General features: G+C 45.6%; 1 long non-coding RNA gene across 1 annotated transcript in view; it reads left to right on the forward strand.

Annotated features, from left to right (window-relative positions):
* Window positions 1-108: 108 nt before the first annotated feature.
* The window catches only part of LOC116578262, a 30,782-nt gene continuing 3,324 nt past the window's right edge, over window positions 109-27,566 (forward strand). The window contains exons 1-2 of the long non-coding RNA XR_004280794.1: window positions 109-726; window positions 18,163-18,249. This is a non-coding gene — a long non-coding RNA (uncharacterized LOC116578262). The remainder of the gene's footprint in view (window positions 727-18,162; window positions 18,250-27,566) is intronic.

Below are 27,566 nucleotides of genomic sequence, written 5' to 3' on the forward strand. Positions count from 1 at the left end.
AGAGAGGGAGGGAGGAAGGCGGAGGGATATTCGGGCCGGACCTCTCCGCGGCGGCACCGCGCTCCATGTCGATTGGCTGCCGCCGTGGCCACGCGGAATCCTCAATTGGCCAGGCGGTCAGCATTGAAGGGCCGCCCTGCGCCCATTCGCCCGCTGGTTTCAAGGCCCGGGTTGGCTGGGCGGGCAGCAGAAAGAGGCGCGCGGATTGGTCGGGGGGAGGGAGATTGGGGTGGGGCAGGCGGGAGCCGGCCGCTGATTGGGTTGGCCTGGTAAAGGCCTTGAGCTCAGACCGGCTGAGCGCTGGGAGGAGGGTGGACCAAAGGCGAGACTCCGGGCCCGCGTGATTGGCTGGGACCCCAGACGTTGATAGGATAGGGCGCCGGGGAGAACTGGGGAGAGGAGTTCGGGGTCGGGGCCGCGTAAAGGCGGGAGGCGCCCCGCCGCTTCAGGAGCCTAGCGCGGGGCACGATGGGACGCCCCCGGGAAGGGGCGGAGCCGTGTTCGGGCTGCGGTTGGGAAAGCGCCGTCACTCCAAGGGGCGTGTTGAGGAGGGTTTCGCGGGCCCTAGCGGGGGAGGGGGGGACCGTTAAAGCCTTGCACCGCGCCCACAGGAAGCTGCTCTCATGGCCAGGCCTACTTGGTATCAGGCTCTCAGCTGGGAAGGACCTTGAAGACCATGCGGTTCAACTTCCAGTTTGCAGGTGTGGAAACTGAAGCCCAAAGAGGGTATGCGACTTGTCCAAGATTACACAGTCGGTTAGTGGCCTGCTCGGGACTGGCCTTAAGCTCCCCTGACTGCCCTTGGTCTTACACGCAGCTTCCCTCCCCCTCGAGGAGGTGAATGCTAATACAGTTTTGAGGCCTAACTAAGGTGGGGTGGGCATCCCGGATGCCCCCATCCTTCGCTGCCAGCTGTTTGAAGGAATAGAAATGTTTTCAGCCTGCGAAGGTGCCTCTCTAAAGGCACACTCGTGAACCCGAGAGAGTGTGTTTGCAGGCATAAAGGATTGTTAGCTCTTAGTCTTTTTTAGTTCAAATCCTGCAAGAAATTAGTGAAAACCTTTCTGTATCAAAATGCAGATAAAGAAAGTGTGCATACATTGACCTCTGAGATTGATACCTGGGTTTCTGGCGAAGAATTTCCTGAATTACTACGTTTTCACCATATTGAGTTAGAGTTAATGGGATGTAACTAGTTGAGAGAGCTCTTTACCGTATCTCTTGAGCTTGCAGAGTAATTACTCTAGCCCTACTGGGAAGACCTAGGAAGACTCTGTCCTTGCTCAGAGGGTTCCACCCAAGAATTAGGAAAGGTTGGCTAGCTACCCTCAATCCTTTCTTTGCTAGGGAAGTCTTTTTGCAGTTCTGCATCTGAAAGTGTGGGGACCATTCTCACCCATCCTGTGACTGCTTGGTTTCCTATGGCTTATTAGCAGCCCGCCTGACCCCAGCCTTTTGCCTCACCTATGAGCTCAGGGAGAGCTGCCCTATGTGTGTAAGTTATCTGGAATCAGTGAAGATTCAGTAAGACGACATCCATGGAAATCTTTTGAGTTGCCCTTCTGTGGACTCCCCATACTACAAATGATCCACAATTCTGCCTCACTCCAACCCAGCTTCCTCCCGTCCCTCAGCAGTTTGCTCCACATGATAGTACCAGGGAAGGCAAATGGATTTTTTAAAGACCTGAAATAAAATGCTGGGAAGAGAATATGTTGTGCAGCAACGTTCCAGTCAAACATAAGATCCTTGCCAAAACCCAAGTGAAATGATTTTTTTTCAGTTGAGCTAAGGTTAATGATGGTGCTATCTAGTCCCTTTCAGAAGCACTCAACACTAGCCTGCATTCAGTGATGACACACAGACTCCGAAACAGACTGCCTGCTTTTATATCCCAGCCGTGCCACTTCTTAGCTTATATGACTTCCTTTGCTTACATGGAAAATGGGGCTAGAAATTGTACCTACTTCATCTAAGGCTTTTGGGAAATCTTAAAATGAGTTAATACATGGGAAGTGCTAGGAACACTGCCTGACATGTTATATATGCCATATATACATTGGCTGTTATCTATTAAGCATGTATTTTATACTAAGTGAGTGGTTCTTAGTCTTTGGCCTATTAGGAAAGAAAGATTTTAATTGATTAGTCTCACAAGTAAATGTAAAAGTGATGCCAAACCCTGACCCAGTTGGGGGCTCAGGGAAAATTTACCTGAGAAAGGGAAGAGTTATTCAGGTGGAGAAGGGAGGAACAGCATGTGTAAAGGTCCTGTGGTGGGAGGGAGCATGGGGATTATAAGGAACAGCAAGAGGGCCAGTAGCCCCAAAGCCCAGAGAAGAAGGGATTGAGGTAAAGTTGGGAAATTGAGTAGGAGAAAGAGCGTATGAGACTTTGTGTACCATGCATGTGATTTTGTCTATATTCTAAGAGCAAAGGCAGCGAATCAAAGGTCTTAAGATTGGTGATGATAATGTGGATATTAGACTGGAAACAGGGCAAAGGAGATGCAGGGAAACCAGTTAGGAGGCCTTTGCAATATTCTACGTAAGAGAGGATACATGAAGAGAGGAGAGAGGTAGAAGTAATAGTGGAAATAGGAATAGGTATCAAAATTAATTGAACCTGGTAATTGATGGAAACAAGAAGGAGGTGGCACTCATACCTACTAGATTTCTGGGCTGCACTATGCAATGGAGGGTGATGTGATGCCCTTGCAGTGTTTCCCAGGTAGGAGGAATTGGAGGCCACATGGTTGGGTAGAATGCACAGGCACACAGGCTTCAAGTTGTGTTTCTTGAGCTGTGGATGGTGTCCATGGGTTTCAAGATGTTATTCTCTCTAACTTTTTGAATGTCAAGAATACTCAAGTCCAGTGGACAAATTCTGAAATTAAAGAGAAAAACTGGGTTTCGTTCTTACTCTGCCCCATTCCTGCTGTATGATCTGGAACAAGTTACTTAACCTTTTGGATCTGTGAAATGGGAGAATCTCTGTCCCAGCACTGGGTGATCTGAGCACAAATGGGAGCCTGTCCATGGGGCGCTCACTGCAGGCGTCCTGCGCTGGGAGACGCTCACCGGCGTCTTTGAAGCAAGTGTGTTTATGAAGGGACGGCACCTGCTGGCGTCTCCCTACCCAGTCACCCATCCCACAGGGCACATGAGTGAGAAGATCCGCTGCCAAGGGAGAAGCAGTCAGCCTGTGACCTGATGCCCTTTCCTCCTGAGCAAAGCTAACGGACCCAAGATGGGTCAGACCTTGGCCTCCGTGGGGCTGAGGAAGAAGGGAGGTGAATTATTATGTCTGGAGATCTGAGTGCCCCCCTGCTTAATAATGGGACAAACTTCGTTGCCTTTTTCCTGACTCACCATACCACACTCCTTCCAAGTTAATTCAGAAAAGGGATCATTTGAGGGGCTCCTGCATGGCTGTTAACTGTCCAAATTGATTTCAGCTCAGGTCATGATCTCGGGGTGCTTAGATCGGGCCCCATGTTGGGCTCTGTGCTCAGCAGGGAGTTGGCTTGAGGATTCTCCCTCTCCCTTTGCCCCACCCCTCCCTCCCGCTTGTGCACATGCGCACACTTTCTCACTAAAATAAAAACAAAATCTTGGGGGGAAAAAAGGAAGAGATGATTTGCAGAAAAGCAGCTGAGACTTCCTGCTCTTTCCTCCTCAGTCCTCGGGGCAGAAATACTGTCCTCATAAAACAATCCTTCCAGCCCCCCTGCAGTCCTTCCCTGTGCTCACTAGGCTCTAAACTTCTTGTTCCCTGAACACACCTCAGTTTGAGTCTCAGGACCTTGGTATTAGCTGTCCCTTCCGCTGGGTCACTCTTCCGCCATTTGTTCCTTCCCATTCCTCTCTTAGTTCAGATGTCACTTCTTCAGAGAGGCGTTCTCTGATCAGCCCACCTAAGGCAGGTTCCACAGGTGCTGGTTGTGCCCTATTTGCTGATGATCAGAACTCCTCAGTACCGGCAGTAATCTGTCGGTGCTGTCTGTCACCACCCCCACTAGAATGGTGGTCTACAGGAGCAAGACCTTGTCCATCTAATTTGTTCCTTAAAATTGTGCCTCACAGGGCGCCTGGGTGGCTCAGTGGTTAAGCCGCTGCCTTCGGCTCAGGTCATGATCTCAGGGTCCTGGGATCGAGTCCCGCATCGGGCTCTCTGCTCAGCAGGGAGCCTGCTTCCTCCTCTCTCTCTCTCTCTGCCTGCCTCTCTGCCTACTTGTGATTTCTCTCTGTCAAATAAATAAATAAAATCTTTAAAAAAAAAAAAATTGTGCCTCACACCGTAGTAGGTGCTCGGATATTTGTAAAATGGATGAAGCAGTAACTAAGCACGTAACGTGTCCTTGGGGCCTATGAGGAGTGACTGTCTAGTTGTGTTAAAGGTGCTTCATAATTTACCTCGCTCTCTCTTCCAGTGTTGTCCACACTGGTGCCCAGGGGTACCTTTGGTCCAGTCAAGCCGGCCATGTGACTGTATCTCCCAGAAGTAGTTCATCATCTGTCCTCCAACCTGGAATCCCCTCTTTGTCCCTCTCTGTCTTCAAGATGGTTCTCTTGTTAATTTGTTCCCTTGACTACCTTCATTTTGGGGCTCCCCTCTTTCCAGGCATCTCAGGTATAACACGGGACTATGATAATGGCCGTCAGAAGGGTTTGAACTAAATGCTGTCATGGAGCTAAATTCTCAGAGGAGAAAGAGACAGGTGGTTCCTGGCTTAGCTATGAGAACACTTAGTAGGCAAGGGAGGCTTTGAGCTGAACCTTGGAGGAGTGGAGAAGATTAAAAATTGCGGGCGCCTGGGTGGCTTAGTGGATTAAGCCGCTGCCTTCGGCTCAGGTCATGATCTCAGTGTCCTGGGATCAAGCCCCGCATCGGGCTCTTTGCTCAGCGGGAGCCTGCTTCTCTCTCTCTCTCTCTCTCTCAATCTGCCTGACTCTCTGCCTACTTGTGATCTCTCTCTCTGTCAAATAAATAAATAAAAATCTTAAAAAAAAAAAAAAAAGTTTAAAAATTGCCAGGAAGACTTCTCCAGCCAAGGTTGACTCTGTTTACTAATTATGTTATCTTGGGAAGATTTATTTGAGGCCTCTGTGTCTCAGTCTCCTCATCTGCAAGGTGGGGATAAGAGTCTTAACCCTGGGGACGCCTGGGTGGCTCAGTTGGTTGGACGACTGCCTTTGGCTCAGGTCATGATCCCGGAGGCCCGGGATTGAGTCCCACATCAGGCTCCCAGCTCCATGGGGAGTCTGCTTCGCTCTCTGACCTTCTCCTAGCTCATGCTCTCTCTCACTGTCTCTCTCTCAAATAAATAAATAAAATCTTAAAAAAAAAAAAAAGTCTTAACCCCGGTTGGCTTATGGGTACGAGACCTGTACAGTTACCCCTGCGCTTAGGAGGGCTGGCCCCTTCCTTGGTTTAATGCTCTGTTGTCACCGCATGAAGTTCTTAATAGTTTTTGAACAAGGGGCCCTGGAAATTGTGTTCTGACTATGCTTCAAACGGTTACTGAGAAGTCCTAGGAAGTTAATACATGAACATCTTTTAGAACAGTGAGGGCCTGGCATTTAATGGGGGTTTAGTAGGTGCCCGCTGTCATTACTTGTATTGGTATTCTTCAAACTCTTGTCTTGGCACAGCTCACAGTGCCCCTCAGGCTAGCCTTTGAACAACCCACAACATTTTTAAAAAACACTTTTATGTATTTGATGGAGCACCTGGGTGGCTCAGTCGGTTAAGCGTCTGCCTTTAGCTCAGGTCATGACCTCAGGGTCCTGGGATGGAGCCCCACATCTGGCTTCCTGCTCAGCGGGGAGTCTGCTTCTCTTTCTGCCCCTCCCCCATGACTCGTGCTCTTGCTCACTCTCAAATAAATAAAATCTTTTAAAAAAATAAAAGATTTTTTTGGGCATCTGGGTGGCTCAGTGGGTTAAGCCTCTGCCTTCAGCTCAGGTCATGATCTCAAGGTTCTGGGATCGAGCCCCGCATCAGGCTCTCTGCTCAGCAGGGAGCGTGCTTTCCCCTCTCTCTCTGCCTGCCTCTGCCTACTTGTGATCTCTCTCTGTCAAATAAATAAATTAAATATTTTAAAAAACATAGTATCAAAAATAAAGATTTTTATTTATTTGCGAGAGAGATCACAGAAGGAAAGGGAGAAGCAGACTCCCCACTGAGCAGAGAGCCTGATCCAGGACTCTGGGATCATGACCTTGAGCTGAAGGCAGAGACTTAACCCACTGAGCCACCCAGATGCCCCTAAAATCATACTTTAAAAATTAAATTTGGGGGGTACCTGAGTGGCTCAGTGGGTTAAGTATCTGACTCTTGATTTTGGCTCAGGTCATGCTCTCAGGGTCATGAGATTGGGCCATGTGTTGGGCTCCATGCTGGGCATGGAGCTTGCTTGGGATTCTCTCTTTCCCTCTCCCTCTTCCACTCCCCACCCATCACTACCCTCCCTCAAGCACATACACATGTGCATGTGCTCTCTCTCAAAAAAAAAAAAAAAAAAAAAAGGATTAAATTTTTCAATGCCTGAAAAAGCTGAGCACATAGTAGATACTTAATTATGGATTACTTCCTGTGGAGCAGAAGATGGTATCCTAGGAAGGGGCAGTCACAGAGGGCTTCCTGGAGAAGATAATTCACCCCTACAAGTAGTATGTTTGGATGGGAGGAAGGCTTCTGATGACACAGTCTAGCAACAGTCAAGATATTAGGTGGCCCTATTGGAAGAATGCTGAATCTCAAAGTAATCGATGGGAGTTAGTGGCTGAGTAGATACAGAGGAGAGGAAGGCTGGAAGGTGAGGCCTCAGCCTCCAGCTTGAGTGAGGGTGGGTCATTTTAAAAACTAGGTCAGGTATGGAAGCTGAGTTGGTGCAGAGAGGTTGGGGGGAGGGGTCACCAATCCAGTTTTATTTATTTATTTTTTAAAGATTTTATTTATTTATTTGACAGACAGAGATCACAAGTAGGCAGAGAGAAAGGGAAGCAGGCTCCCTGTCCAGCAGACAACCCAACGCGGGGCTTGATCCCAGGACCCTGGGATCAGGACCTGAGCCGAAGGCAGAGGCTTTAACCCACTGAGCCACCCGGGTGCCCCACCAATCCAGTTTTAAAAACAATAATTTTTAAGGTCACAAGACATCCAAGGGACTAGACACTCATTAACATGTAATGTATTATTTGTTTCAGGGGTACAGGTCTGTGATTCCTTAGTCTTACACAATTCACAGCGCTCACCATAGCACATACCCTCCCCAATGTCCACCACCCAGCCACCCCATCCCTCCCACCTCCCATCCCCCCTTCAGCAACCCTGTTTGTTTCCTGAGATTAAGAGTCTCTTATGGTTTGTCTTTGTCTGGTTTTGTTTTGTTTCATTTTTCCTTCCCTTCCCCTGTGATCTTCTGTCTTGTTAGTCAAATTCCTCATCAGGGAGATCATATGATAATTGTCTTTCTCTGATTGACTTACTTCGCTCAGCATAATACCCTCTAGTTCCATTCACATCGTTGCAAATGGCAAGATTTCATTTCTTTTAATGGCTGCATAGTATTCCTTTGTGTATGTGTGTGTGTGTGTGTGTGTGTGTGTATATATATCACATCTTCTTTATCCATTCATCTGTTGGTGGACATCTAGACTCTTTCCAGAGTTTGGCTAATTGTGGACATTGCTGCTATAAACATTGGGGTCCACATGCCCCTTCGGATCACTACGTTTGTATCTTTAGGGTAAATACCCAGTAGTGTGATTGCTGGGTTGTAGGGTAGCTCTATTTTCAACTTTTTTTTTTTTTTAATAATTTTTTTTTTAAAGATTTTATTTATTTATTTGACAGAGAGAAATCACAAGTATATGGAGAGGCAGGCAGAGAGAGAGAGGGAGGAGGAAGCAGGCTCCCCGCTGAGCAGAGAGCCCGATGCGGGACTCGATCCCAGGACCCTGAGATCATGACCTGAGCCGAAGGCAGCAGCTTAACCCACTGAGCCACCCAGGCGCCCCTATTTTCAACTTTTTGAGGAACCTCTGTACTGTTTCCCGGAGTGGCTGCACCAGCTTGCATTCCCACCAAGAGAGTAGGGGGGTTCCCCTTTCTCTGCATCCTCACCAACACCTGTCATTTCCTGACTTGTTAATTTTAGCCATTCTGACTAGTGTGAGGTGGTATCTCACTGTGGTTTTGGTTATATTTCCTTATGCCAAGTGATGTTGAACACTTTTTCCATGTGTCTTTTGGCCATTTGGATGTCTTCTTTGCAGAAATGTCTGTTCATGTCTTCTGCCCATTTCTTGATTGGATTCTTCTTTTGGTGTTGAGTTTGATAAGTTCTTTATAGATTCTGGATACTAGCCCTTTATCTGATATGCCATTTTCAAATATCTTTTCCCATTCTGTTGGTTGTCTTTTGGTTTTGTTGACTGGTTCCTTTGCTGTGCAAAAGCTTTTGATCTTGGGATGCCTGGGTGGCTCAGTTGGTTGGATGACTGCCTTCGGCTCAGGTCATGATCCCGGAGTCCCGGGATCAAGTCCCACATCAGGCTCCCAGCTCCATGGGGAGTCTGCTTCGCTCTCTGACCTTCTCGCTCATGCTCTCTCTCACTGTCTCTCTCTCAAATAAATAAATAAAAATCTTAAAAAAAAAAAAAAAGCTTTTGATCTTGATGAAGTCCCAATAGTTCATTTTTGCCCTTGCTTCCCTTGCCTTTGGCGAGGTTTCTAGGAAGAAGTTACTGTGGCTGAGGTCGAAGAGGTTGCTGCCTATGTTCTCCTCAGGGATTTTGATGGATTCCTGTCTCACATTGAGGCCTTTCATCCATTTTAAGTCTATTTTTGTGGTGGTGTAAGGAAATGGTCCTGTTTCATTCTTCTGCATGTGGCTATCCAATCTTCCTAACACCATTTGGGAGACTAGACACTTTTGATTGGGACTTTGGGGAAAGGTTGGTGCTTCCAGAGTAAGAAGTTGGAAATCAACAACAACAACAACAACAACAAAGAAGTAGAGGTCAACAGATCATTGAGATCCTAAGAGTAAATTATGTCTTGAAGGATGTTGTATAAAGACAAAAGCAAAAGATTTGGGGAATGGAAGAGGGTTTCCACACTAGCAGGCAATAAAATAAGAGGGAGAAGAGAAGGAAGACCAGAGGTAGGAAAAGAAATGGGTGAATGGACTGTTTATAGCTGTATAACGGTCTGAATAACATTCCCCCAAGGATGTCCACATACCAATCCCTGGAACCTGAGAATGTGTTACTTTATGTGCTAAAAGGGACCCTGCAGAGGTGATTAAATTAAAAAAATTTTGAGGGGGGTGATCTTCCTGGATTATCAGGGTGGACCCAATGTCATCACAACGGTCTTTATAAGAGGGAGGCAGGAGGATGAGTCAGGGAAGGTGAAGCAAAGACAGTAGAGGCCAGAGTGATGGGCCAGGAGCCAAAGAATGTGGGCAGCCCCAAGAAGCTGCAAGAGGCAAGGAGCAGCTTCTCTCCTATAGCATCTAGAAGAAACATATGCTTCTTCTAGAACTATAAGAGGATAATATGTGTTGCTTTAAGGCCCTGCTTACAGTAATTTGTTAGAGCAGCAACAGGAAACAAATGCAAGAATAACAAATAAACAAGCTAAATCATCACCATTAATAGATGGGTTCCGCAAGTCATGATCCGTTGGTGTGGCGACTGTTACAATGGTAGTCATTAACAAACCAGAAGATCATCTAATCATATAGAAAATATTCCCAATAGATTGCCAAGTATAGACAGCAAGTTATAATATCACCGGTATTTATATTAAAAATTCATCAAGCAGTACCCTAAAGATTCATGCATTTTAGGCACTTGACTATAGGTATGATATACGTCAATAAAAAAGTTTTGCACATTGAGTTTAGATGTCCTGTTTTGTTCGAAGAATAGAAGGCTATGTTCTATCTGTATATTGCCTGAATAGGAAAGACTGCGAATGTATAGACCCAATGTTAATAACAGACGTCTCTGGATGGTAGTACTAGAGATGACTTTTATATTCTTTTCAGATTCTTCTCGGTGTATTCCAATTTTTCTTCAGTGAACAGATGTTACGTTTTTTAATGTGAAAAAAAATCTTTAAAATTTGTTTTTAGGAGCGCCTGGGTGGCTCAGTTGGTTGAGCAACTGCTTTCAGCTCAGGAGTCCTGGAGTCCTGGGATTGCGTCCCGTATTGGGCTCCCTGCTCAGTGAGGAGTTTGCTTTTCCCTCTAACCCTCTCCCCTCTCATCTCTCTCTCTCAAGCAAATAAATAAAATCTTTAAAATAAATAAAATAAAATAAAATTCATTTTTAAAAATCAAGGAAAAGGGATAGGGAGAAAGTGTTTTTGTTTAGTTTTGATTAAGAGAGAGCCTGCATGCACTTGAGCAGGGTGGGGAAGGGGGTTAGGGCAGAGGGAGAGAGAGAGAATCCTAAGCAGGCTCCATGCCCAGCGCAGAGACCAGTATGGAACCCAGCGCGGCTCCATCTCACAACCGTGAGATCATGACCAGAGCTGGGGCCCGTTTCTATAGTGTAGGGGTTATCACGTTCCTCTCACATGACCAGAGCTGAAATCAAGAGTTCTGGTTTAACTGACTGAGCCACCCAGACGCCCCAGGGGTAGGGAGAAAGTTGGAAGAAATAAGTGTAAGCCAACGGGCAAGGCCCCTGCAGCATCTGACCCAATCAAGCTGCTATAAACAGTTTCTGAAAATAGGTGATACTTTTTTAAAAGATGTATTTATTTATTTTTTTAGAAAGAGCGCCACTGGGGGGAGGGCAGAGGGAGAGAGACTATCTCAAGCAGACTCTGCACTGAGCAGGGAGCCCAACTCGGGGCTCAATCCCAGGACCCTGAGATCATGACCTGAGCTGAAATCAAAGAGTCAGATGGTTAACCGACTGAGCCCCCCAGGTGTGCCCCGCCCCTCCCCCAGACAGAAACGGACTCAGTACTGGGGACAAGGAAGGAAGAAGGAGAAAGGCAGGAATGTGTGGAGATTAAAGCTTCATGAACCTTGAGTCAGGAGGGCCCCTGAGGGAAGTGTGGCAAGTGGAGCACATTATTTAATCAGCCTTCTCCCTGCCCCCTCCCCTGTTTGTGGGCACACCAGACACCCTCGGCCACTTTCTCCTTCCGTTTCTTCAGTCCTCCTTTATTCCCTTGCTTTGTTCTTTTTGATTACCATAGTAATACAGGGTCCTCAATGGGAATGTTCTGAAATGCATCAAGAGGTAAGAAGCAAAAATCACCTATAATCCCAGATTATACCCACCATGAAATCACTGCCATAGTTTTCAGTCTCAGTTGAGAACCAAAACATTACTATGTAACATTTTTTTGTCACCGCCTAAAAATGGACTTCAAAGATTTTTAAATTGGTTCAACTCTTTATTGGGTTGCATTAAAAAATAGTATGAAATAAATGTATTTGAAGGGGCGCCTGGGTGGCTCAGTGGGTTAAGCCTCTGCCTTCAGCCCAGGTCATGATCCTGGGGTCCTGGGATAGAGCTCTGCATCGGGCTCTCCGCTTGGCAGGGAGTCTGCTTCCTCCTCTCTCTCTGCCTGTTTCTCTGCCTACTTGTGATCTCTGTCTGTCAAATAAATAAAATCTTAAAAAAAGAAATGTATTTGAACTGGCTCTGAATGGGTTTTGACACAGGGAGTGTAATGCAAAATTCAATGAGGCCTTCTAACTCTGATTAAGCTGTTAAAAGGCCAAAAGAATAAGTGAAAAATTGAAGATCACCGAAGTATGCCCACCAACCCCAGAGCTCACCGAGGCTTCTCTTCCTGGCCAGGTGTTACGGGGAATCCCATATTCTGGGCCCAGACTCGTCTCATCTTTCTGTTCTTCTTTTCTTTATTTGAGTACATCCTCAATCTGGATGATCTGCTTTGTTGTTGGGGGAAAAACCCAGCTCTTCTCTTCTGTGTGTCTTCTTTATTCTCACACGACTGCTACACACAGACCTTTTGTTTTTTTTAAATTTTTATTTATTTATTTGACAGAGATCACAAGTAGGCAGAAAGACAGGTAGAGAGAGAGAGAGGAGGAAGCAGGCTCCCCGCCAAGCAGAGAGCCCGATGCGGGGCTTGATCCCAGGACCCCGAGATCATGACCTGAGTCTAAGGCAGAGGCTCAACCCACTGAGCCACCCAGGTGCCCCCACACACAGACTTCTGACTCCAGCTGTGGGTCATACCCCCATCACATGGGTCTTACCCCCCACCCCCAGCAATACTCTGACACCAGCCGGTTCCTACAATTTGACTCAATTCTGACTCTGTCTACTTGCAGACAGCAGCAGATTGCACAGGGTAAGGGTTCAGTCCCACAAGACTGTCCCCGCTCCACTTCAGAAGCCAGCTGCAAGTGGTGGGTCTCCCAGGTCTCCCATGACTTCTGGCTACAAATGAGAGGTCCCCTGAACCCCCTCCTAGGGTTCAGTCACTTTGCCAGAGCAGCTCACAGAACTCAGGGAAAGGCATACATTAGCCAGTATCAAAGGATATGGCAAAGGATACAGATGGACAGCCCAGTGAAGAAGTACACAGGGAGGGTCCCGAGTGCAGGAGCTTCTGTCCCCGTGGTTCATGGATTGTTTGCCCACCTGGGAAGCTCCCCAAGCCCCCTACTCTTGGGACTTCTGTAGAGGGATCCTCATGTAAGCACGATCAATTACTAGCTCCATTTCCAGCCCTTCTCCCCTCTGGAGGGGGATATGGTAGGGCTGAAAACTCTTAAGCTTCTTACGATGGCTTGGTCTTTCTGACATGGCTTCCATCCATGAGCCCAGAAGTACCTCATTAGAACAAAAGATGCTCCGAGTGCTCCTATCACTTAGGAATTCACAAGGGTTTTAGGAGCTTTGCGCCAAGAACCAGGGGCAGAGACCAATATATATATTTTTTCTATCATCCCACATTTGTATGCACGTTTTGTTTGCACACATCTTTTTCCCCTGTTATAGCATAACCCAAGGTTTCTCACACTTGGCCCTGTTGTCATATTGGGGCAAACACTTCTTTGCTGGGTAGGGGAGGGCTGTTGTGTGCGTTGGAGGATTTTTTAGTAGCATCCCTGGCTTCCACCCACGAGATGCCAGGAGCACTCCCTTCTTGAGTCATGGCAATCACAGGTATCTCCAGACCTTGCTTGATGTCCTCTGATGGCAAAAATTGCCCCCCCCCATCCCCCGTTGTTCGGAAACACTGCTATAGCTCCCTGAGGTCACAGTCCATGTCTTATAAATTCCTGTACTCCCTAAAATGCACAGCACATAGCATTTTTATTGTCCAGACAGGATCATTGCCTCGTGAAAATAACAGCTAATATTTATAAAGCCCTTTCTATTTTCCTTGTTCTAAGCTCTTCACCTATATTAACTCATTTAATCCTCATGACAAACCTAGGAGATAAGTACCATTATTACACCCTTTCTACAGTCAAGAAACTAAGGCTCCAAGTGCTGTCTGGCGGGGCTCAGTCAGTTAAGTGCTGGATTCTTGATTTCCCCTCAGGTCGTGGTGTCAGAGTCCTGAGATTGATTGATGCGGGGGCATCAGGCTCCCTGCTGAGCATGGAGCCTGCTTAGGATTCTCTCTCTCCTTCTGTCCCTCCCCTTCCCCCCACTCATGTGCGCATGCGCGCGTGTTCTCTCTCCCTCCCCCCCCCCCCTCTCTCTCCTATAAAAAAAGAAAGAAAGAAACTAAGTCTCCAAGAGGTCACCCAGGGAAATGACCCCCGGAATTTGAACCCTAACCCGGGCAGTCCGGTGGGAATTCTGGGTTCTCAACCATTTTCTCTCTACTGCTTTTAAATACACACACACACAAATCAACTAATTAAAAAAAAAAAAAAAGGCCGGACATTATCCATCTGCCTACAGAATTTGCATAGGCAAACACATGATAAAAATAACATTTCCTGTTCTGCCTTTTTACAAAACATGATACAGCAAAGCATTTTGCCATGTTGCTAAGATCTTCTAAGTTGTTTGAGTGGCGGTATCCTAACCAGTCTCTTTTTGTGGGCATTTTGGTTGTTATTAATACTTTATTTGAAAAGTTATAATCAATTTCTTGAAGCATAATTTACATGCAATAAACTGCACCCATTCTAAGGGTACACTCTGATATGTTTCAACAAGTGTGTACACCCATGCACCCACCAATACATTTTTTTTAAGGTTTTAAAAAAAAGATTTTATTTATTTATTTAAGAGAGAGACAGAGATAGCAAGAAGAGCACGAGTGGGGAGAAGACGGAAAAGAAGGCTCCCCACTTAGCAGGGAGCCTGACACGGTGCTCGATCCCAGGACCCTGAGATCATGACCTGAGCCGAAGGCAGATGCCCAACTGACTGAGCCACCCAGGTGCCCAAAATAAAGAACATTTTCATCGTCTTCGTTCCTTACTGTATGGTGTGTCAACACTGGCTAATACCCGAGTATCCACTTGGGAGAGCCAAATTATGTACATCTCTTCTCAAAACCACAGGTTTAGTGACATTGCATAAGTAGTTCAAAATTGGCAATGGTTGAAGTGTTTCCACCGAAGATACCAGTAAAGTGCCATGAATCAGGGTTTGCTTTTTTCCTTTTTGAGAACCAGTTTGCCAGTGGCACTCCTTCTGCCCTTGGCAGTCAACCTTTCGTCCTGCAACCAGTCTTTCTGACATTTTATTTTGTAGTGTTTTTGTTTTTTGTTTTTTAGAAATCTATATAAATAAAATGCATCACGGACTCTACTGTGGCTAGCTTCATCAGTGCTGCTGTGTGTTACCAATAGCTCGTTCCTTTCCATTGTATTCTATTGTACGGATACACGTCTCAGCCAGAGCCTGTATTGTGGTTAACACAGGAACAGGTGAGGTAGGGTAAACAGGTTTAGGGTTGGCTAGTTTAACAATTTCAGTGGACCTTGGGGCGTAGGGACTGTCTCTGATTGTCTGCTACCTGGCCTTGGAGTGATAAGGGCAGAGGAATAGCGACCCTTGAGGAAAGTAGTGAAGTAGGTAGTCGAGGGAAGGGCTTTGGTTTGGTGGGTCTGTGGAAAAAAGGGGGCACTGAAGGGAGAAAAGTTTACGATCTTGAAGAACTGGCTAGCCTGGGAGGAGCAGTCTTTCCAGAATCAGCAAGGTCCCAAGATGCCAAAGCATCAGGAAATACATAAAGTTAAAAAAAAAAAAAAAGATTAATACACCTTCTTTAAACACCTTCTTAAAAGGGTAATCTAGAAAAACTCTGAACTCTGGATGACAAAGCATTGTATCGTACTGAAAAGTAAGGAATTAGGTAAAGACAACATAATACCAAACGGTGAGACCTCCTGGCCCCCTTGTCCCCTTGGCCCTAAGATTCTCCCAACCGAGCTAATACCCCACAACAAGTAGATTGGAGGATTTTTGTTTGGGAAAACTGACAAGCCTGGGAGAAAACACCCACGGATACTGTATTTGTTTCCTAGGGCTTCTGTAGAAAATTACCAAGAACTTGATGGCTTAAAATGAAAGAAACTTATCCTTTCCCAGTTCTGGAGGCCAGAAGTTTGAAAGCAAGGTAGCAAGCAGAGCTGTGTTCCCTCTGGAGGCTTGAGGGCCTGTTCCTGTCCTTGTCTCTTCCAGCCTCTGGCTCCAGATGTTCCTTAGTGTGTAAATGCATCCATCATCACGTGCCTTTCTCCTCTCGGGGTCTCTCATAGATATTTCTTATGGGACTTAGGGCCCACCCCAATAATCCAGGATGGTCTTATCTCAAAATCCTTAACTTATATTTGCAAAAATTGTTTTTCCAAACAAGGTCATATTCTCAGGTTGTAAGGATTAGGATGTAGATGTGTCTTTTGGGGGCCACCATTCAACCCGATACAGATGCTAGGAGCTTAGGGTCCCCTGTGAAAATCAGCTCACTATGGGAATGCTCCCCAATCAAGAAGCCCTGTTTCATGAACACTGAACTTTCAGACAATTTTAGTACCTCAGTCTCAGTCATGAATGGACTGGCAAGAACCATTAGGTAATTGTAGAAACTCTCTGACATGAAAGACAAAAACCAAACAAAGAAATAAGATAAGGGGAAATTGGAGAATACAGTAATGGCACAGAGAACAGAACAAAACAAAATCTAAACTTAAAAAAAAAAAAAGAGATAGGACACCTGAGTGGCTCAGTAGGTTAAGTGTCTGCCTTCAGCTTAGGTCATCATCTCTGGGTCCTGGGATCAAGTCACAGCAGGGAGTCTTCTTCTCCTTCATCCCTCCCGATGCGGGGCTCCATCCCAGGATCCTGAGATCATGACCTGAGCTGAAGGCAGAGGCTCAACCCACTGAGCTACCCAGGTGCCCCAAATAAATAAAATCTTAAAAAAAAAAAAAAAATATTCTCAGATAAGGACATGTTAAATCCATGAAACAAGAACAGAAGGTTATTTAAAAAGAACAAAAGGGAATAAAACAGATCTAAAAATATGAAAACCAGTAACTTTAATCAAAGTGTTGGAAGATAAAATTTAGGAAATAACCTAAAAAAAAAAGTCAGAAAATAGGCATGAGTGGTGCCTGGGTGGCTCAGTCAGTTAAGCATCCCACTCTTGATCTCAGCTCAGGTCTTGATCTCAGGGTCATGGGTTCAAGCCACATGTTGGGCTCCACGCTGGGCACATAGCCTACTTAAGGAAAGAAAGTAAAAAGACAATGGGCATGAAAGAATTTTTTAAAAGCTAGAGGTAGCCCAGGAGGACTAATATGCAACTCAGAACAGTTACGGAGAACAATGGAGGGAAAGCATGGAAGGAATAATTCATGAAATGATTGCAGAACTGAATGGCCTAGATCTCCAGAATGAGAGGCCCACTATGTTGGCATAATGGAGGAAAAATCATGACAATTCAGATCAGTGAGTAAACAGAGGAAGGTTATCCAAACCTCCCAGAGATAAAAATCACGTCATGTTCGAAGGAACAGCCGTCAGAATGGTGCCATGCTTCTCCTCAGCCATGCTGGAAGCCAGTGGAGGAAAACTTGCATATTATTTGCGACCTGTAGTTTTACAAATCAGTCACATTCTGAATTCAGGGAAGTAAGCACGTTTTCAGACATGTGAAATCTTAAAAACTTTACTTCCTACCCATGGACACTTTCTCAGGAAACCTCTTGGAGGATGTGGTACACCAAAATGAGAGAAAGAAAAAAAAAAAGCAAGAAACAGGAAGACATGTGATCTTGGAAACACACAATTCAACATAGGTGAGACATGAAGAGAATCCCAGGGTGACAGATGGATTGGCAGCAGCCTAGCGAGTAATCAGTTAAGACAGGGACAGGAAGACAGAAGGGCCTGGAAAGGATGTCTCCAAGAAATAAGAGCAAACGAATAGAAGAAAAATTTATACCTTTAGTGATGGTGGAGGATGAATTCATTACAAGGACATGGAACACTGAGCAAATAAAAATGAATTTGTTTTTATTAATAATTAACTCCAAGAAAGTTAAAAAAAAAAAAAAAAAGTGGGGGAGGGCCTGAAAAAGAAACAAAGCTTAATCATAGTAGACCGGAGAGCTTGGCTGTGAATAGTATTTGTGGTGGCATAATTATGTAAACAGAGTATATTGATCTCCACCAACCCCAGCCAGCACGGGGACTGCCTGCCCGCCAGCAGGAACTCTCTTTATCCCAGGTAATTAGCAAATGAATACATTCACAAATTAAATTGTTGAATCAAAATGGCTATCAGAAAATTGGGTCTAAGGAAAAGGCTGTGGACAAAAGTATACACACACTTTTTTTTTCTTTTTTAAAACTAAACACTTAGAAAAGATTGTCTGAAGCTTTAAATGTACATGCTGCTAACCCATTTAAGAACTGTTTTTTGTTGACGCACCTGCGTGGTTCAGTGGGTTAAAGCCTCTGCCTTCGGCTCGGGTCATGATCCCGGGGTCCTGGGATCAAGCCCCACATCGGGCTCTCTGTTCGGCGGGGAGCCTGCTTCCCTTCCCCTCTCTCTGCCTACCTCTCTGCCTACTTGTGATCTCTCTCTCTCTGTCAAATAAATAAATAAAATCTTTAAAAAAAATAAAAAAAGAACTGTTTTTTGTTTTGTTTTGTTTTGTTTTTGAGTAAGCTCTATGCCCAGCATGAGGCTTGACCTCACACTCGGAAAGTGGAGCATCTCCAGCTCTATCCAATGAGCCAACCAGACACGCCCAAGGTAAGACCTTTTGATTTATCCAAACAACACATCCCTGTTTATACCCAAAGTTCATCCCATTATAGGGAAGGTAAATCATAATATATTTGCCTTCAGCATACATTAGACTGACCCTTAACACATTATATTGCAAATGTTTTTCTAGTTTTGTTTTTTATTTTTCCACTAGACTGTGAGGGATTTGAGGACAGCCTCTTGTTCTTTCCTCCGTAACATCCTGGCACCTAACACAGACTTTGGCTTTCTTGCTTTATCTCCTTTATTTATTTATTTTTTTAAGATTTTATTTATTTATTTGACAGAGATCACAGGTAGACAGAGAGGCAGACAGAGAGAGAGGAGGAAGCAGGCTCCCTGCTGAGCAGAGAGCCTGATGCGGGGCTCATCCCAGGACCCTGGGATCATGACCCGAGCTGAAGGCAGAGGCTTAACCCACTGAGCCACCCAGGTGCCCCAGGCTGGTGTTTTTATTACCATCTCTTCCACCCTCCCGGTTTGCAAAAAAGGGTCTGAGTTCCAGAGAGTGCCTTTTGCTCGAGGTCATAGAAGTCAGCATTGAAGCCTCTAGTGGAACTTCTGTCTCCTGACACCCAGTGATGCACTTTAAGTATTAATTAATTAATTTTAATAGATTGATCTTTATTTTTTATCGTTTTATGTATTTTTTTTTAATTTAACTGACACACAATGTTGCAGTGGTTTCCGGTGTAACAAGTATAGTGATTCCACAAGTCCATACGTTAGGGGCTGTGCCGACCACGAGTGCCACCATCATCTGTCCCCAACACCACGCTATTACAATACCACTGACTGTGTTCCTGTGCTGTACCTTTCAGTCCCAGAGGTGACTTACTCTATAACAGAAAGCCTGTATCTCTCATTCCCCTTCACCCATTTGGCTTATCCCATCAGTAATGCATTTTTCACCCCAGATTTTATTTATTTGTGGGGGGGAGGGCCGAGGGGGAAGGAGAGAGAGAATCCCAAGCAGGCTCCGTCCCCAGCACAGGGTCCCATGTGGGACTCGAGCTCACCACCCTGAGATCATGACCTGAGCTGAAATCAAGAGTCAGAGGCTTAACCAAATGAGCCTCCCAGGCGCCCCCTCCAGGGATGCATTTTTAAAAATTTAATCGTGGTTAAAAAAAAATTATCATCTTATCCATTTTCAAGAATGTAGCTCAGTAGTGTTAAAAAATATTCGCACTGTCGTGCAACAGCTCTTCAGAACTTTCCTCCTTTTTTTTTTCTTCAGAACTTTTTAATCTTGCAAAACTGAAATTCTGTATCTGCTGAACAACCACTCCCCATTTTCCCCTCGCCCCAGCCCCTGGCAAGCACCAGCCGGCTTTCTGTCACTAGATTCCTGATGTGAATGGAATCATACAGTATATGTTTCTTTTGTGTGATCGGCCGGTTTCACTTAGCATAATGTCCTCCAGGTTCATGTATGCTGTTGCCTGTGTCAGAATTTCCTTCATTTTTTAAAAAAGATTTTATTTATTTATTTTAAAGACAGAGATCACTAGTAGGTAGAGAGGCAAGGAGAGAGAGAGGGAGAAGCAGGCGTCCCGCTGAGCAGAGAGGCCAATGCAGGGCTTGATCCCAGGACCCTGAGATCATGACCTGAGCTGCAGGCAGAGGCTTTAACCCACTGAATGATCCAGGCGCCCCAGAATTTTCATTTTTAAAGCTGAATAATATTCCGTAATATTAATAATACTGCATTTATGGTTGGTTTTTTTTTAAAGATTTTATTTATTTATTTGACAGAGAGAGATCACAAGCAGGCAGAGAGGCAGGCAGAGAGAGAAGGGGGAAGCAGGCTCCCCGCTGAGCAGAGAGCCCATCAAGGGGCTCGATCCCAGGACCCTGAGATCATGACCTGAGCCGAAGGCAGAGGCTTTAACCCACTGAGCCACCCAGGCGCCCCCCAGGAATACATTTTTTTAAAAAATTCTCCATCTAAAAATGATTTGAGAACACTACCTTACCATCTTCATAAAAAAAAAAAATTCTGAGTCTTAAATGAAGGAATGAAGGAATGAACGAGGGAACAGGTGAGTCAGAATGGAAAAGGGGAGCCAATGGAGTGACCTACCTAAGTCTTTGATGGAAGGAAGCTTTTCATCCTTACCCTCCAGAAGTAGCTGCAAATAATCATCTAAGAGCCATGAGAGATGGCCTGGAGGGACCAAAGCTTGTTTTGTCACCTACACATTCCTTAAGTTACATTCAGAGTAGGCTCTTTACATATGAAAGGGTCACAAAGGAGGGATAATGAAGCTCGTAATACTTGGTCCAAATGGGAGTGAGTGCATAAGTGCAGAAATTCTGGGCCCGTCCCTCCACCTTCCTGAGGCATGGAGGCCGACTGGGGACTGTGGTCTAAGAGGCTGGTCATAACAAGGTACTCAGCCCCCGACAATTTGCCAGATCTTCTGATTATTCAAGATAAGACGGAAAGCTGGATTTTTATGTAAAATGTTGTGACATTTATTTATTTATTTATTTATTTATAAAGATTTTACTTATTTGAGAGAGAGCAAGCTGGGGCTGGGGGAGAGCAAAGGGAGAGGGAGAAGCAGACTCCCCACTAGGCAGGGAGCCCCACGCCGGGCTCATCTCAGGACCCCAAAATCGTGACCTGACTTGAAGGCAGATGCCCAATCAACTGAGCCACCCAGGTGCCCCAAATATTGTGATTTTTTTTTTTAATTTTTATTTATTCGACAGACACACAGATCACAAGTAGGCAGAGAGACAGGCAGAGAGAGAGAGAGACAGAGGGAAGCAGGCTCCCTGCTGAGCAGAGAGCCCGATGCGGGACCGATCCCAGGACCCTGAGACCATGACCTGAGCCGAAGGCAGTGACTTAACCCACTGAGCCACCCGTGCCCCAAATATTATGATTTTTAAAAACTGGCATTTACATTTTCAAGAAGATTTAAAAGGCATTATATTGGTCAAGAAGAAAATACAAGTTTGCAACCTCTGGTGTGTAGAACTGTGGAGCATTTATGGTCATCAGTTACTCTGGGGAAGAATTGTGTCTGGTTTGTTCAACCAGAGCTGGGAAGCGGGTTGTGGTAATGGGTCCTCAATCACCTGCCGAAACTCTGTCCTTCCGCACTGGGGTAGTCGTTAAGATGTTGCCTTTCTGTACCTGCATAATAGTTGATCAATTTCAGGCGGAGAGGAAATGGCACCACAGGAACCAGTAAGTCCTCCATGGTGGTCTGTCAGTGCTGGTCATGCTGCACTTGATCTTAGCCAAAAGGCCGAGAAGCGATAGTGCTGGTCATGCTGGAGAGGCGAACCCCAGGTTTTGCATCTGTCCCAAGGTTCTGTTGTACCTAGTTCACAGAAGCATGGTAGGAATAAAATGTCCCAGATTTGGAAAGGTGTTGAAATTTTCCTAAAATGTAATCCGTGTGCTAAGTGGGATCAATATTTTGCCATGAACAGCTCAGAGGAGTGTAATGTTTTTGAACGACGGCAGTTTCTACAAAATCTGACCTAAGCAGATGCTGGGCCCAAGTCCTGATGGGAAGAAATCAAGAAGAAAGGGTGTCTGAGGGACGCCTGGGTGGCTCAGTTGGCTAGGCAGCTGCCTTCTGCGGCTCAGGTCATGATCCCAGCATCCTCGGATCGAGTCCCGCATCGGGCTCCTTGCTCGACAGGGAGCCTGCTTCTCCCTCTGCCTCTGCCTACCATTCTGTCTGCCTGTGCTCGCTCTCTCTCCCTCTCTCTGACAAACAAATGAAATCTTCAAAAAAAAAAAGAAAGAAAGAAAGAAAGAAAGGGTGTCTGAGTGTTTCTCCTCTGGTGGGCATGAGGATGTGGCACGCCAATCCTTTCTGGGAGTGGTGCTGGAGAGTTGGTATGGAGTTGGGGAATACACATGGCCATAAATGGTGTGATCCTGCTCCAAACAACTGAGCTCATCCCTGGGCTTCTGGAACCTCATGCTGGAAATCTCAACCAAAATAAAAACTTCTGACCTTTCCATCAGTTCCCTTTTTAATTTTTTAAAAGATTTTATTTATTTATTTGACAGAGAGAGAAAGCACAAGCATGGGGAAGAGCAGGCAGAGGAAGAGGGAGAAGCAGGCTCCTGGCTGAGTAGGGAGCCCGATGCAGGGTTAGAACCCAGGACTCCAGGATCATGGCCTGAGCTGAAGGGGGATGCTTAACCTACTGAGCCACCCAGGCGCCCCTCCATCAGTTCCCTTGAGTAAGTCAGGGTTTTATGGACTATTTCATATCCCCACTTAGAAGGGGACTTGAACTATTACTTCTATTACTCAAGAAGACGGCACAGCATGTTATTACCACTAACGATATTATATACTTTTCCTACAGCACTAAAGACCTTTCCCTTGTATTCTCATTTTGTTCCCTGGTGACTCCAGGAGTATTACCATTCTCATTGCACAGATGCAGAAACTCATGGTTTCCTATTAACCTTTACCTAAAGTATAGAATCTTCCTCCTCCTCCTCCTTTTTTTTTTTTTTTTTTTTTTTACAAGTAATCTGTGTGCCCAATGTGGGGCTGGAACTCATGACTCCGAGATCAAGAGCCACACCTTCTACTGATGGAGCCGGCCAGGCGCCCTGGATTGGGATCTTTAATGTGGCCTGAGTCCCTCTCTAGTCTGGCCCTGGCCTGCCTCTCCAGGCTTCTCTTCCACCACTTTTCCAAGAGTTCTCTTTGTTCCAGCTATTCTGGATTTCCTTTGGTTCCTTAAATAGGTCAGGTTCTTTTTTTTCCTTTTTTTTAAAAAAGATTTTATTTATTTGACAGAGAGAGAGATCACAAGCAGGCAGAGAGGCAGGCAGAGAGAGGAGGAAGCAGGCTCCCTGCTGAGCAGAGAGCCCGATGCGGGGCTCCCTCCCAGAAGTCTAAGACCATGACCCTAGCCGAAGGCAGAGCCTTAACCCACTGAGCCACCCAGGTGCCCCAAATAGGTCAGGTTCTTTTCATGCTCATTGCACATGCTATTTCTTCTGCCTAGAACATTTTTTCCTCTTCTCTTTGCCTGGCCAGCACCTACTCATCTTCCAGGCCTCCGTTTAACTTCATTTCTCCATGGGAGCCTTTTTTGGACATCCAGGCAACGTGGGATTCCCTAGTAATGGCCTCTTACACTGCCCTGCCCTTCCTGTTCCAAGGACTCATCACCCTTAAGAGTACGCACGCACTATTTCTTTTTCTTTTGTTTTCTTTTTTAAAAGATTTTATTTTATTTGGCTGAGCGAGAGAACACAAGCAAGGGGAACACCAGAGGCAGAGGGAGAAGCAGGTCCCCACTGAGCAGGTGGGACTTGATCCCAGGATCCTGGGCTCATGACCTGAGCTGAAGGCAGATGCTTAACTGACTGAGCCACCCAGGCGCCCCTCATTCACCGTTTCTTGTTCTTGCTAGACTGTAAGCTCTATGAGGCAGAGACCAAATCTACCTTATTAAGATTCTGTAGCCTCAGTGCCTAGTACCATATCCTTTCATACCCAAAAGCTTTTGTAACCGCTGCCTGATGTCTGGATTCCACAGCCATGGAAAGAATGCATCAGAATCTTGCCTTGATTACCGCCCTTCAGCGCAGTCCTCTCAGGTTATTCTGACAGGCTTCTTTTGATATTTCCGTAACCAATTTCACTAACATTTCAGGGGATTTCATTGAACCTTTGATTAGTGATCAAAATGCATACCACCTTTGGGATGCCTGAGTGGTTCAGTGAGTTGAGCGTCTTGACTTTTGATCTCAGCACCGTGGGTTCAAGCCCCACGTTGGGCTCTGTGCTGGGTGTGGAGCCTGCTTAAAAAAAAAAAAGCACACCTCCCATATCACGTAGCAGGTTGTGAGTTAGAACACAGTGTCACTGTATTATTTGATAATTACTAGAAAAGGCTGGTGCTGGGTGCCTGGGAGGCTGAGTCCATTGGGCATCTGCCTTCTGCTCAGGTCATGATTCCAGGGTCTGCGGAGGGAATCCCATGTCAGGCTCCTTGCTCAGCAGGGAGCCTGTTTCTCCCTCTGCCAGCCACTCCCCCTGCTTGTGCATTCTCTCTCTCTGACAAATAAAATCAAAAAGAAAGAAAGGAAGGAAGGAAGGGGAAGAAAGGAAGAAACGGAGAGAGAAAGAAGGACAGGGAAGGAGGGAAAAAAGGAAAGGGAGGGAGGGAGGGAGGAAAGAAGGAAGGGGGGGCGGGCAGGCTGGTGCTTTTCTCACCTTGTGTGTTCTTTCCCTGACCCTCACATACCGATGAGAACCTCCGCCCACCATCGTTATCTGGGGTGGTCCAGTGTTGATCACAAATGGTAGGGGCATTTGAAGGTGCCCAGACTAGTCCCCTCTCAGGGGTCACCTTGACTTAGGTGCACACGTGGGTTGTTTCTAGATGGACGGCACAAGTATTTGCTGGAAGCAGGACCTTACAGCCTGCGGGTTGCAAACTGTGAGAAAGGGCACTTTTTTCTTCTTTTCCTCCCCCGCCTCCCTTACCTCCCCGAGCCAGCGCCATCTCTCCTCACCCAAGTCCTTGTGACATCTATCACCGCAGAACTTCCAAAATCCAGTTCATGGTGATCACTACCACAATTTGGAACCAAACGCACAGGTTGCAAATGTTACTCCCCAGCACAGTGCCGTTCTCATCTCCGGTGAGGAAGGAACACTGAGTGAATTTATTATTAAACTAACTGAGTGTGGAGCTTAAAGCCACAATCCTTGAATGTGTATGCTCCACCAAATGGGCATTTCCAGCCAGGCATGTGGGCTGGAAAACACGCATGAATCGGTGAATCTAAATAAAGAAGAAATGCTTCTCAAGGTATGCATTTGCCAACTGTTTGTTTGTTTTCGAGTCCTCTCCTCAGGACTGAGAGCATGACATCAGGGGTCACAGGTTAGAGCCTGGCACACTTAGCTAGCTTCCTAAGGCAAAGACTGAAAATTCGTGGCATCTGTTACAAAGGGGAACAAGTAAAAGGGGCATGACCCCTCTTCATTACTAAAAATAATTAAGTGCAAAAACTAGAGTGTAAAAATATAACTGGAAGAATATTTCCCAAACTCATCTGTAATTAGGATTGACGGGCGCCTGGGTGGCTCAGTGGGTTAAGCCGCTGCCTTCGGCTCAGGTCATGATCTCAGGGTCCTGGGATCGAGTCCCGCATCGGGCTCTCTGCTCAGCAGGGAGTCTGCTTCCTCCTCTCTCTCTCTGCCTGCCTCTCTGCCTACTTGTAATCTCTCTGTGTCAAATAAATAAATAAAATCTTTAAAAAAAAAAAAAAAAAAGGATTGTCTTTGGGAGGCAGGTTTATAAGAAGTCACTTTCTTTTCCCCTTCAAAATTTAAAAAATGATTATGCAATACATTTGTATTTTTTTAATTTTTAAATTTTTTTCTAAAGATTTATTTATTTGATGGAGAGAGAGAGATATCATAAGTAGGCAGAGAGGCAGGCAGAGAGAGGGGGAAGCAGGCTCCCTGCTGAGCAGAGAGCCTGATGGGGATTTGATCCCAGGACCCTGAGATCATGACCTGAGCCAAATGCAGAGGCTTAACCCACTGAGCCACCTAGGTGCCCCTAATTTTTAAAAAAATTTTCAAAAGATTTTATTTATTTACTTGATAGAGATCACAAGTCGGCAGAGAGGCGGGGGGGGGGGGGGAGAAGCAGGCTCCCCGCTGAGCAGAGATCCTGATGCAGGGCTCGATCCCAGGACCCTGAGACCATGACATGAGCTGAAGGCAGAGGCTTAACCCACTGAGCCACCCAAGCGCCCCTAATTTTTAAATTTTTAAAAAGATTTTTACTCATTCATCTGAGAGAGGGAGAGAGGGAGAACACGAGTGGGGAGGGCAAGGGGCAGAGGGAGAGGGAGAAGCAGACTCCCTGCTAAGAAGGGAGGCCCAACGTGGAGCTCAATCCCAGGACCCTGGGATCACGACCTGAGCTAAAGGCAGACTCTTGACCAATTGAGCCATCCAAGCGTCCCCAAGTGGACAGGGGTTACTGATACAATGTTCCTAGATGAAGAGCAATGTTACGAGGCTGGTAAAGAAGAACATGTATCATGTAATTATTTTCTACCATAAACAAAAAATACACTTACACACCCTTGGTGTTTGGAACAGAGTGGTCCAACAGAACTTTCTTCAGTGATGGACTAGGATGTGTACCTGGTGTTGCCCAGTATAGTGGCCACTAGCTGTATGTCGCTAATAAGCACTTGAAATGCAGAATTTAATTTTTAATATATTAGAATTTAAACTTAAATAGCTACATATGGTTAGAGGCTACTGTACTTGGACACACAGCTCTAGAAGCTTCTATTTCCTGAGAAGAAGAGTGTCAGCAGGGGCAGGGAGAGCAGACCAGATTTGGCAGCTGTGTTGTCTTAGGTAAGTCATGTACTGCTCTGTTGGCTATACAGAAATCACCTGTATATTCTATTACTGTTCGGGGAATGAAGAGAGAAAGCCTGAATGGCCAAAGCCACCTTGAGAAAGAACAACAAAGCTGGAGGCATCATACTCCCTGATTTCAAACTATACTACAAAGCTCTGAAAATTAAAACAACATGGTATTGGCATAAAAACAGACACCTAGATCAACGAAACAGGATAGAGAGCCCAGAAATAAACCCATTTATATATGCTCAATTAATTTATGACAAAGGAGTAAAGAATATACAACAGGGAATAAACCATGTTGGGAAAATGGTGAGTCGCATACAAAAGAATGAAACGTGACCACTATCTTTCACCATAAAAGTAGATTAAAGACTTGAAAATAACCATAAAACTCCTAGAAGAAAACAGTTTGGCATAGGTCCTGGCAATGTTTTTTTAACCTGACACCAAAAGTAAAAGCAACAAAAGCAAAAATAAATGAGACTACATCATATTAAAAAGCTTCTGGGGACACCTGGGTGGCTCAGTCGCTAAACGGCTGCCTTCAGCTCATGTCGTGATCCCAGGGTGCTCAATCTAGCTCAATCCTGCTCTGCGGGAAGCTTCTCCCTCTCCTGCCTGCTGCTCCCCCTGCTTGTGTTCCCTCTCATGCTGTGTCTCAGTTAAATAAAAAAAAAAAAAAAAAAAAAAACTTCTGTACAGCAAAGGAAACCAACAAAACAAAAAGGCAAACTTTACTGAATGGGAGAAAATATCTGCAAATCATGTATTTATAAGGGACTAATATCCAAAATACATAAAGAACTCAACTCAATAGCAAAAACACCCCACAAAAAATCAAATTAAAAATGGACATAAGATCTGAATAGACATTTTTTCAAAGATACGCAG

This window comes from Mustela erminea, chromosome 18, assembly GCF_009829155.1.
Source record: "Mustela erminea isolate mMusErm1 chromosome 18, mMusErm1.Pri, whole genome shotgun sequence".
Taxonomy (NCBI): domain Eukaryota; kingdom Metazoa; phylum Chordata; class Mammalia; order Carnivora; family Mustelidae; genus Mustela; species Mustela erminea.